Source organism: Bemisia tabaci, chromosome 1 (genome assembly GCF_918797505.1).
Source record: "Bemisia tabaci chromosome 1, PGI_BMITA_v3".
In the NCBI taxonomy this organism is placed as follows: domain Eukaryota; kingdom Metazoa; phylum Arthropoda; class Insecta; order Hemiptera; family Aleyrodidae; genus Bemisia; species Bemisia tabaci.
The window spans coordinates 13,621,598-13,634,422 of NC_092793.1; the positions used below are offsets into that span (position 1 = coordinate 13,621,598).

Sequence of the window (12,825 nt, forward strand, 5' to 3'; positions counted from 1 at the left end):
AAGTTCTTGGATTCCTTTTGGTTTTTCTCAAGAGTTCGAGAGAGTACCGGGACGAACTGGGAATTTCAAAAGTTCCGGGAAAATTTCAAAACTTGCGGAGTTGGGAACTATAGTTTCGAGAAATAAGAGCACTGGCTCTGATGCAGATTATGACGAGTTTGGAATAAGTTGGACTATATTGGAGGATTTGGCATCGGAGCCTGGACGAATAAGCGGTGGAAAAGGAGCTTTTAAAGTGAAATCTCATGGTCGGAAACCTGCCGGCAGGCCCAGCTCGGACGAGTGAGTGAAATCGCGAGCCCGGCGATCTCTTGATTCGCAAAAGCAGAGCCACTCGCCGGCGCCGGGACTGGCTCGGTGACTCAGCGCCACGTCTCGGGGTCCCGCGGTCCCTGGATCGAGGCTCGGGCAGGGGCACCAACCCAACTCCGGGCGGAGTAACCCAAGTGCCGACCGCTTTGAGGAGAGGAGCTTTCTAGCAGCTCCAGTTCTCAAAATGGACGTTTTTCTATCTAACAGATTTTTGTGCCGGTGAGAAATATGATAAGGGAGAGATTAGGTTACGCCAAGTAGATGCATAAATTCCAGTTTTATTCACCCGAGAGTAAGTCAAGAGAGTTTAAATTTTTTTATCAAGTTTTATAGATGCAATATGCGCTCGTTCGAAACCTACTTGAGATATATGTGGTGTGCTCGTCGGTTCTCTGGCCAGGGTTGGCCTCTGACATAACAAAAATGTACAGACAAGTGTGGGTCGATGAAGCTCACCGCAATCTACAAAGAATTTTGTGGAAAGAGGATCATTCTAAGCCGTTGAAGATTTCGTTTAAATACTCAGGCCAAGAGGATCTTTCGTTAGTGACACTCCCTATCTTTTCTTCTAAAATTTTCTATTTCCATCTTTGTAAATGTTCCTAAATAGCTTTCTCAAAAATTTGTATAACATCCGTCCCACATTTAGCTGAATATCCAAAACACTTTATTTTATCTTCAAAACTTTGCAGCCCAAATCTCCGGGCATTTTGGTAATTAAAGCTGGCCACAATGACCGCAATCTTTGATTTGCCCAACATCAACGGCGCTTATGAAGTTGGGATAGCGGTGGGTGTTGATCCGTCGTTACCAGATAACCATAAGTTGCCAGTCTTAGGAAACGTGACCATCTCCCGTGCGGCTGGGTATGAAGTAGCATGGGCCGCGAGCACTTTCAGCAGTAACCCCCCCGAAGTGCGAAACTTATACTGCAGTGCAGCTACAGGAATAGTCTTAGCCGGACTTGCAGAGACCGTTGGAGGCCGCAACGATGGAGATTGGATCTCCAGGGATCAAATGGATCCAACTATTACAGAGGCAGCCCCACCAGAATCGGTGTCTCAAGAAGCTACTATGTTGCATACTTATGGCACAAGCCCTGCTCCCTTCTTGGCAATATGTTCTTTGAATGAAGCTGCACTGAAGAAAAGCTTTTAGAGTTCATAGGTTGATTATTTTCTTGGAGAAGACGACAATTGATAAAGCAATCCAATTAAAAGACGAGCGTATGAGCTAGTCTTCCTTCTCGAGAGTTTTCCGCTTCGGAAATGGGGTTCAAATGCGGAAGGCGTATTCAACGACAAAATTCATCACACAGAACCTTTATACTTCGATAAAGAAAATGATGTAAAGGGACTAGGTATCGGCTGGATACCAAAAGAGGATACATTGTTCTTTAAAACAGCCATGTCTCCTGATTCCAAAAGTGACTACACAAAAAGAAAAATATTATCAGAGACGTCAAAATTGTTTCACCCCTTGGGTCCAGTCAGCCCTGTAGTATTACGAGGAAAATTCATAGTGGAAGAGGTCTGGCTGAAAAAGTTAAAATGGCGCCTGATGAAATACAAAATGAGACCTGAGATTTGAGTTCCAAGAATTGAATAATTTCAAAATTGACCTACATCTTCCTATATTGCGAGAGGACGATGCAGAAATTTTCCGAGGATTTTCACATGCATCCATGAAAGGGTTTGAAGCATGTGTGTATGTTTCTGTGACCAATAAATCAGAGAGAAATGTTCATGTGCTGAAAGTCTCGAGTGGCGCCTTTCAGAACACGTCAAACGTCAAACATCACCACGCCCTGAACTTGCAGGCACTTCACTTTTGGTTAACCGTCGGCTTTTTTTTTGGCGGAGATATATCGTCGCTTTGCGTTTGGTAGGAAAATACCGAATAAAACCGATGTCACCAATGACATTTAGTTTCATCACAATGAATCGTATTTTGGTCGAAACAACAAATTGCTTCTGCTTTTTTTCTTGTTTTTTTTTTTTTTTTTTTTTTTTTGCGTGATTCTGAACAACCAACGAGAAAGCGAATTCCAATTTTAGGTTAGAAAACAGCGTTCACTGGGAAAAAAAAAACACATTGGATCTAGAGTCCCATCTGTTAAAAACATCGACAAGAAAAAATACTCTTGATTCAATCAGATTTAAGCTTAAATCAAGAACCAAGCCTCTTAATTTGAGCGGATTTCCTTTAGATTTAAGCTTAAATCTGATTGAATGAAGAGTCCTGCTTTTTCTCATCTATGTTTTCAAGAGTCTGGATTATAGATACAATGTGTTTTTTTTCCAGCGTAGACCACTGCAGCTCTCTAGTGCTTATCCCATATTTCCCTCCCGTCCTAAGTTCTCTATTGCAGAAATACGTCCAAATATCCCCTGCTCTCCCAATAGAAAAGCTACTTTCGCCAAAAACGACTGAAATGGTCAGTGTGTAATTTTTCAATGTTGGTCTTTTTCTAATCGTAAGAATGAAGGCATACTTAACAGTAATTGTGAGTGTTTGACATTGTGTGTGGACAAGTGTGTGGAAATGCCTCGGACGTCATCAGTTTCTTTGATTAAGGTGATTCGACGGACGCCATTTTTTGTGTCAGAGCGACGTGCGGTATATCGCATCGATTCGTTCCATAATTTCAGCTACTTGTCATTTGTGTCAAATTTTGAGATCGCACTTTCCGTCCTCTTACATCCAATGTGTTTTTTTTCCAGTGTTGTCTTGAGCAACAACATAAAGACGACTTGCCTCTGAGCACGTTGCAGTTGTTGTACAACAATATTGCTGTAGGGGTTCCCAAATTTTGCGCGCGAAAGTAAGCCCGGTCCCCACAACACAAAACAACTTGGAACAAAATGCGATTGTTGCTTGTTCTCCCAACATGTTGCGAGTGATGCCTCCGAGCAAAATACGACTATGGTAGCTCAGAAAACGGCTGAAACGAAGCAACGCGAAGGGAAATTGTGATGCAACGAGCGTGGCAGCTCGACTTGGCAACGGGCTCAGATATACTCGTTCTTATGCTCTAATTCCGCGGCTTCGGCTGGAATCAGAATCGAAAGCCATGTATTAATTATTCCGAGCACCGCGTGGAGTGCGTGACGACCGGACCGGCATTATTTTACCCCATCACAACGGGCAAAGTCTTCACTGCCAAGGCCAATCCGATTTCTTTCCGTAGGTTTAAACTGCAGATGAGTCGATGTATCGCAAAGCACGCTACGCCACCACTTAATTCTGCTGCAGCCTGGATGTTGACATTTTTCGTTTGTCGGGACGACATAGATGGCATAGGTCAAAAGGCGGAGCGTGATTGGTCGGTTATGTCTTATCGCTGCTTTGTCGTGCCTATGTCGGGTTGAACTCACGATAAGCTAACGGCACCTCGTTAGTTTCCGACAGTACGTCGTTCATTCCAACTGACAAAGGCACGATAAAGCAGCGATAAGACATAGCCGACCAATCATACGCTCCGCCTTTTAACCTATGTCATCTATGTCGTCCCTTGCCAGAAAATTTGAAATCTAATGACACGTCTGATCTACAGTTGGATGAATTAAGATCAAATGGCATGTCTAATTCACAGAAAGCGCAAGAATCAAAATCTAATGGTGATTCAGAAGATTTGTCCGACATCACAGCAATTAAGAGCAAGTTCTGCAAGGAGAACAAACAGATGATTGTGAGGAAAGGAGGCAAGAAAGGGAAAGGAGTCCCATGGACCGATGAGGTGAGAGATATGCTACTCTCTCACTGTATTTGGTGTCTTCAAACAAAAAATTTCAACAATCAGGCTGCTGGGAGGGTCGGACTAATTGATCAGCTTCGAAAGTGCAAAATTTACGGTAGCGAGCGTATATAAACTATGCACAGCAATACTGCGAGAAACAGCATGAATACCAAAGCGCGAATTGATGAGTGGATTCTATACCTGGAAACTAGCGGACGAGGGGCGGAGTCAAAAATGAGGGGCATGTTAAGTTAATCGAGCGTTGATTGGCTCGTAGCCTGCGCTTCATCCCTTGAACGGGGGGAGGGGGGGGGGCGGCGTGACGTACAAACTTGGAACCGCCCTTCATTGACCAGTGTGACCAGTGGTCGCGTTTCCATAGCGCGGACTATGATGAGGTCGGGTACGATTGCTTGAAACTTTACAGACGGATGTTATTATCATTATTCGTATACATTTCAGGGCAGCAAAGATCACCATGAATGCTGAGACTTTAACAGAAGTGCTGTTCTGTTTCAAATCTGCTTAAATTAAAATATATTACCTTAGTGTATTGATACATATGATCACCACAAATATTGTCAAGCTCCTCTTGTACTGATGTTACTCAAAGGTATGCATAGAATTAAAATTTATTCTTTGTGGAAAAGTCCTGACGATGGCCAAGGCCAAAAAGCTTCGACAACTTTAAATGAATAAACAAATAAATTTAATGTAAAATAATCTTCATCCTAACCTATGACACTGGCTACTCTATAACACAATAAACAATACATGAAAATAAAATATCGACGGTGTAAGTGTAGGTCGACAATCACACAACTCGGTTTGCGACGTCACATACTTCCTGTCATACTTCATTTATAAACGGAAAACTACTCAACGGCAATTCATTAGAACTGCCGTGATTTTTCCTTCCTTTGCGAAGAAAATTCTGCATAAACTTCAAGAAATGATGTCAATTTGTTCTCCTTAAAAGAATAACTTGGAGGCGGAGATTTTCAGACACCGCAATCAAGATATGTGATAGCGGACTAACGCTGTCGAAATATTAACTGAGGGATGGTAGGCGTCAGTCATCATGACTTCCGATAGATCACTCTTACCCAGAAGTGGATTTCGGTGATCTTAAAACATGCATGCAACGGCTCAGACACAGACATAAGTCGAAGAACTTGAACGCAAGAGTAGAAGAGAAGAGATTCACGTTTAAGGCAAATATCTGAGGCGATGGCTGCATTAAGAGCACATAAATGTAATTAATAGACGCCCATTGGCGATATTGAAAGTTACGGCAATCAGTTTCGCCTTAAAAATTTGATATTCTGGCTAAAGCCTACACTGAAAAAAAAAGTAGCTTGGATCAAGCATGATAATTCTTAAAGCCGCCAAGAATTTTCTTTATCTTGCTTTAAGCTGACTTTTTCTTGATTCAAGAAAAATAATGCTTGGGTTAAGCAAAAAAGTAGCTTATATTAACCGGCAAAATTCTTGATTTAAGAAGAAATACTTCTTGGCGGCAAATTTAAGATTCTTTTTTTTCCAGTGTAGAGCTTAATAGGTCGATTACTTCAAAAACCGAAAACAAGAGTATATGCATATGCATCGGTGCAGTGGCGTGGTAAACTTTGCAATCTATCGACTGACCTGCCACTTAAACCTATGAAAAAGGATCGGCATACAGAGTGTATGCAACGAACACTTTGATACTCGGTTCTTTGCGGGTAAGTATTGATAACTGATCATTCACGCCACGCCACTGCATCCGTGTATCTGTTAGTGCTCATAAATGGTTTGAAATGGTCAACTCGGAGAACGTGTAACTGGACTGCATTTTGCAATTTGGACCTATAAATTATGGCTCATCTGAAAAAACACGCATAGGGAAACTAATGGCATATATGTTGTTTTTAAACCGGGCCGGAATTTATACGTCCAAATTGCAAAATGCAGTCCAACTTAGAGAAGTGGTTTTGGTTTGAAACTTGCATACATACATGAACTTTTGTTTAACTCTCCAAACAATTTATCGTAAATTTCAGCGTTGGATGCAATGACTGAACAAAAATTACTTTAGCAAGACGGCTACAAATTACGTAAAATTCTGATAAAACAAACGTAAAACATATCTTGATCGATCTCTCTAAATAAGGGATTTGAATAATTATGTGATGCAGAGATATTCGCACAGGATCTTAGATAGGCAATTAAAGCAAATTAAACTTAGAATGGGATAATTTCCGAAAACATTTAGGCTATGCGCAACGACGTAAAGTGCTCGCGGACTTATACATTTCATCATTTACCGGGCGAAGGAACGTTTTTCCTTGCAAATTAAGCTTGTACTGAGAGGTTTGGTCGTTTTGGGTGAAGATTTAACGGATCTCCCATCTGATCATACATGCTAAAATAAGCACACTTTGGAAACAAAATCTATTTATATTCTTGTAAAATATTCAATTTTTTAGTTGATTATTTTGCAACCTTGGGATGCGGTCCTTTCGTGTGGGAAATGACGAGCAACAAAATACGTCGTCGACTACGTGAGGGAAAAAAAGCTTAACAAGCCAATGGAGATGTTGCTTGTGTGAGGAATTTGCGATTTGACTATAGATTCTTATGTAAAAGTTTGCAAGAAACACGATGATCCCACTGGTTTTCTCGGAAATAAATTCCCAAGCTCGAAAAAAGCTCTCAGGTTGAGGCCAAAATGGAGGGGATACCCCACGCTATCCTGAGAGTCTACGTCTACATCAAGACAAACTTTCCATGCAACGATAGGGAGCAAATACATTGACAGGGATATTACTTCATTTGGGGGCTCTAAAGCTGAAAACACGGCAACCCTGCTAATGTATTCGCTCTCTATCTTAGCATTGGGAGTCTGTCTTGATGTAGAGGTGAACTCTCAGGATATCGTGGGATATCCCCTCCATTTTGGCCTTAACTTAAGAGCTTTTTTTGAGCTTGGGAGATGATTTCAGGGAAAACCAGTGGCACAATCGTCTTTCTCGCGAACTTTTACATGAGAATCTATAGTCAAATCTCAAATTCTGAAGCGGGTCCATCCTTGACCGTTGCCTTGGTTACCACAATTTTCAGCATCAATAATCTCTGTTATATTTCCGTCTTTACATCTCCGTCGTTGTATCTCTTTATATTTCCTTTCGTCTTCATATTTTTCCTACAAATAAAAGGTAAAAACTCCAATTTAAGAAGTTCAGATTTTATCATAAATCAAAGAAAATTTCATTTGGTGCCGAAAAGCGAGAAAAGTTCAAAATATTGTACGGGTGCTCGACGTCTAGCTTCAGATAAGCTATCAAGTTCCTCCTCTTCCTATCCTGCCCGGCGCATTTTCAACGAATTTCGCTCGGAACGAATCAAAAGGGTAGTCATTCAATTGGTCAAAATCTAAGCTATCTCAAATCGTCATAATCGGTCAAGTCGTTCTAATTCTTTCCCTATTTCTTAGGAGGTGTCATTTGGCTGAGTTATTGGCTCAGCAGTTTTGGCGAAGGTGGCATATAGAGTATCTGCATACCTTACTGCCGAGGGGAAAATGGTGGGAGAAGGAGGACTCTCTGAAAGAGGGACAACTAGTGGTATTACACGATCCCTCTACCCCTCCTTTACGGTGGAAGTTAGGACGAGTTGTCCAACTTCACCCTGGAAAAGACGGCCACACTCGAGCGGTCGATGTTCGCACGGCCTGTGGAACACTTCGTCGTTCAGTAGTGAAGCTATTCCCTTCACCGCCCAGGATCAAGCTTCTACCTCTTCTGTCAACCAGGCCCAAACTAACTCATCATCAACTTCCCCTCCTTCGACACGGTCTCCTCAAAATTCAGAATGCCAAAATCCCTCCGCACGTTCTAGAACGATGGCGGAATTTTATGGAAAGCCAAATCCCACTTACGTGTATGTGCCGCCCGGACACGATCCCCCTAGAAGTTGGGACGATGTCATATTTTATTTTTAAAATTGTCATTGTGCGATTTTAAATTCATCGTTTTGTAATGTTTGAAAATTCTCTCCCTCCTGCTTCGTTTGTCCCCCTTTTCCTACTCCGCTTCAGTTGTTCTGGTTGATGACCTTGCAGATGTCGACACGGGAAAGAGTAATTGGACTTTTCCTGTAAGAAATCGTAACTTGCATTAGTTGCCAGAAAACCACCACGGCCCCGTTCTGGGCTTGTAGACTGGACCACGTCCAGTGCTCAGTGTGTCAAAGGAGGGATTCTAGAAGAAGATGCACACTATGCCGAAATATGCTTCGGAGAAATCGGCTTCTGGACCGCTTCGAAACGGCAATTTTTGATGAAGTGAGAATTTTCCGCGGACCCCATGAAGAGCAGCCCTAACTCAGAACTTCGGAGAAATTCAGGGGGGGGGGGGCAAAATGAAGCGGGTCCCCCCTTGATTGTCGCCATGGTTACCAAAATTTTCAGTATCTCTTTATATTTCCTTTCGTCTTTATATTTTTCCTGCAAATAAAAGGTAAAAACTCCATTTCAAGTAATTCAGATTTAATCGTAAATCATACAAAATTTCAAATTCCTCACACGTTGCAACATCTCCATTGAAGGTGATTTTCGCAGATAAAAACAACAGCATGGCAACGCGGAGCTTCCACGAACTTGGACGGCAACGCAACTTTCTCATCGAAGCAGAGAGAGAATGGTGCATCGTGATCCGTGCAAACTTCCCGGTGAGTCAAAAAGCACATCCAGGATTTTGCGTTAGCACTCCTTGCACGAGAGGACACGGGGGTATTTGATGTAACTCACGTGATAGGTTCCACCGAATATTCGAGGGAATTCCGCCAAGGCACACCGCAGGATTGCCTATTTCAACCGAGGCAGTGTTGCCGGATTGTAATGCGATCCTTTTTTTCCAGACAGACTCGTCAAACATGCAAATCTTAGGTATGCAAACGGCATAACCATGCCATGGTTCAGGAGGCATTAGAAGCCCACTGACACGGCGAAGTGGACTGACGCGCCTTCTAATCGGCAAAAAGGCCTCAAGGATTGCTGGAGATCTTCTGGGGCTCTAAACCTCATGAAAGATGCTCTATTTTAGTGTGAGTAACTTCATACTAACTGTGTAATTGAGGAAACTAGCATAACTCCATGGTGGCGTAGCTAAGAATTCTTAAGGGGGGGGGGGGGGGCACTTTCATTATTTTCTGTATGTCCCTGATAATAATTTATGCCTATAAGAAGTTGTTTCTTGATTCAAGATAATGTATACTCGATTCAAGATTCCTAATTTCAAGCATGACACGAATCTTGGAAATAGCTGAAAAAATTAGACTTAAATTAAGTTTGCAGCCAACTTCTTGAATTAAGTTTCCATTGGACTGTAACCACTCCGCCTTTATTTTCGACACGAGCATTAAGTTATGCATTCCTACACTCTCAAGTCAATCCAGGAGATCTCCAAAAGCCGCGCATTTAAACAGTGCTGCAAACCGAGAACAAAACCCGCGGCAACGCACGACGACTTCAACATGATCCATGTCGAAGAATCAGTAACGTTTTATCCCTACGTTACGGAATTTTATGAAAAATGAATAAAACTTTCAGTATTTAGTATTGGATCCGAGCATTAAACCAAAAATAATCAAGATTCTGCCGGGTAGCTAATTTCAAGCAGCACGGCCATGCTTATTTCAAGCTATACGTTTCTTGGCGGCAAATTTAAGATTTTTTCCAGCTTGCTTCAAGCTGATTTTGATTTGTTTCAAGCTACTTTTTTTCCAGTGTAGTCCATTGGATTACCGCAGTGAGCTTGCTAGTAAGAAATCAGGCTACGAAATCATGACAGTGGCGGGGCGTGATTTGCGATACATCGATTGATCGGCCATTTAAATCTATGGTAAAGTTTTGACTGACTCGAGGTGTTCGCAGCGAACACCTTAATAAAGCACGCCATGCCACTGAATCATGATGACGCGTTTCAAGGGTGAACAATTCATCAAAAATACACACGTTATCAAAAATCAGAGGCACAAAAGAAAACTCCCTTTCGAATCCTGGCAAGGTCAGGGTAATAACCCGGTGTGAGAGAAAAGAGAAACTCCGAAAGAGCAAAAAAACTTATACTGCACATTCCTATTTTAACCAGTAATAGAACAAAAAGGTTTCTGTACATCCAGTGTAAGAAAGATTTAAAATGAGAAGAAAAAGGCGGTTTACTTACTTGGGCAATTAAAAGGATACAACCAGGACAAGGCGTTAAAAAAAGGAGAAATTTCGAAACATTAACAAACCGTACGAATGCGTCTTGTGGCCAACGGCTCACTTAATTTCATAGTAACTGTTTTCACTTTAAAACAGTAACAAAAAATAATCTCTTAAAACATGGCAAAGTATCTACGAGACGAACTTTTGAGGGAAAATCCCGGAAAAGCGTAAACGCGACAGAAACCGCAACAGGCGAAAAGCGTGGTCGAAATCTGCGTACCGAAAACTCGGTGGCTTTGCTGCAACGTTTCTAATGGTTCGTGATAAAAAGCCGAAAATCATACCAAAAAGTAGTATGTTAACTGCAAGGAAAAAAAAGGTATAACATTTTTGGAAGACGTCAGAAAAGCGAAGAGAACCCCGACACTATTCCACGGTAAGAAATGAGGAATTCCTTGAAGGAAGCGAAGAGATTACTTGCAGGATCCACGGGGTAAGACCCCAAGGGGTGGTAAAAAGGGAAAACTCCGTGGTAATAAAGAAAACCATGATTCTGGTTTCCCACGGGACGTTGTGAGCTTGCATAAATTGATCTTCCCGGGAAATAAGCCGTGTACTCCTTGCAAGAATTCTGACACAGCTTTATAGTTTAACGTGACGGAACAAGGAGAAATTCTTCAAATTTACATGACGTGCCGCTGTAAGCTTTACCATCGACTCCGTAATTTCACCACAACTGATCTGTTTTTACAGGGTAACAAAAAATTTCTAGCAGGCAGCATCTTCCGAAAAGACTATGTGCGTGAGAGCCATAAAATGTGAAAAACCTGTAAAAATCCACACGACGACGACCCAGTAACTTACTGTTTCTCGACGGTAAAATGAGCAAAACCCCGGAAAAAGAGGCGGCTTGCTTACTAGGAGAGATAGGGGGTTAAAATTCCTGCTTCGGCGTGAAAATAGGGGACATTTCGAGGGGACGAGACGCGTGAGAGACTTAAAAGGTGAAAAACGTACAAGAAACAGACACAGCAACGGCCCAGTAACTTTCTGTTTTTCGATGGTAAAATGAACAAAACTCCGGGAAAGAAGGCGGCGTGCTTACTCGGAAAAGTAGAGAGTTAAAATTCCTATTTCGGCGTAAAAATGGGGAAAATTTCGAGAGGACAAGACGCGTGTGAGACTTAGGAGGTGAAAAACGTAGAAAAAATCAAGACAACGACGGCTGAGTAACTTTCGGTTTCTCGTTGGTCAAATCCGGAAAGCTCGGGAAAAGAGGCGGCGTGCTTACTCGGAGAAATTGGGAGTTTAAATTCCTGTTTCGGCGTAAAAATGGGGGAAATTTCGAGGGGACATAACGCGTGACAGACTTAAAAGGTGAAAAGCGTAGAAAAAATCAAGACAGCGACAACTGAGTAACTTTCGGTTTCTCGTTGGTAGATTCCGGAAAGGCCGGGAAAAAAGGCGGCGTACTTACTTGGAGATATTGGGGTTTTTTATTCCTGTTGGGGCGTAAAAACGGGGGAATATCCGGCGCGGCACTGAACTGGTACGGCGAAGAGGTACGTGGGCTCACTGGCAGGTGGAAAAGTGTTAATAAAGAACAAAGAGGTTGCGGCTCACATCCGGATCGTACGTATCTGGCTAAGGAGCGATTGGTGAATAGCACGCTCGACGCTGCTTCACCTACCGTCAGCATCCAGGTCACCGAAGTATGCCGCTGGCCCGCTGTTGCCGTCCGCGCCCGCCGTCATTCATGCCACAAGAAGAAAGTCGCCCGCTCCAACACCCTCTTCCCAAGCCGAGGATCCCAACCCACTACGCAGGAAAAACGCCGTATCCACATTCAAGTCTTGCCAGATTCACCCGAAAAAAAGTGCAATTTTCAGGCGAATTATGCAAGCTACACTGGAAAAAAAACAACACATTACACTGGTCAAAAAAACCTCTTGCATGGGTCAAGAGTGCAGTTTCTTGTCGCCGGATTGTTGCTTGAAACCAGAGTCTGGCCTCTTGTGTCAATAAAGGCGTGGTTTTTTTAGAGGAAAAATATCGCATAACACAAAAAATGGCATCCGTCGAATCACCTTAAAATTTTGAGATATTATAGATGTAAGAAATCGTCTGAAAATTATGAAAAAAGAAATCAATTCCTTGAAAATTCGTGCTTTATCGGAGGAACTTTGGCTTTGACAAAGCCTGAAGGTTCATGCGACGTTTTTCTGTAGTACGGCAGAGGGAGCCAATCTGTAGGGTGTCCGAGACAAATTAAATTTCGTTACTTAATCAGCATGTGCCACGACTTCTCGTGTAAATTTTTCCGGGTGGGAGTCTACCAAAAGTGGCGTAAAATAAGAGCTTACAGTGTAATTCTTTTTCCGCTTGAGGAAGAGCTGAAACGCTGTAAAGAGCTTAAACGAGAACACATTGAGCTTTGTTTCCGATATGTTCGTCTCAACAGTACTTTTCTGAGAAATTCAGTGCTTTTATAGAAACTCCATTTGACGCAATGTGAAAATTTTCGAAAATTTGAAATTCTCGCTTGAATTGCGACAAAAATGACGTAAACGCAAAATTTTATTGG

General features: G+C 42.3%; 1 protein-coding gene across 1 annotated transcript in view; it reads right to left on the minus strand.

Annotated features, from left to right (window-relative positions):
- The window catches only part of LOC109040468 (uncharacterized), a 61,337-nt gene extending 49,168 nt beyond the window's left edge, over positions 1 to 12,169 (minus strand). Inside the window, 1 exon segment of the mRNA XM_019056427.2 lies at positions 11,719 to 12,169. The gene's annotated coding sequence lies outside the window, so the exon portion shown is untranslated.
- Positions 12,170 to 12,825: the final 656 nt, after the last annotated feature.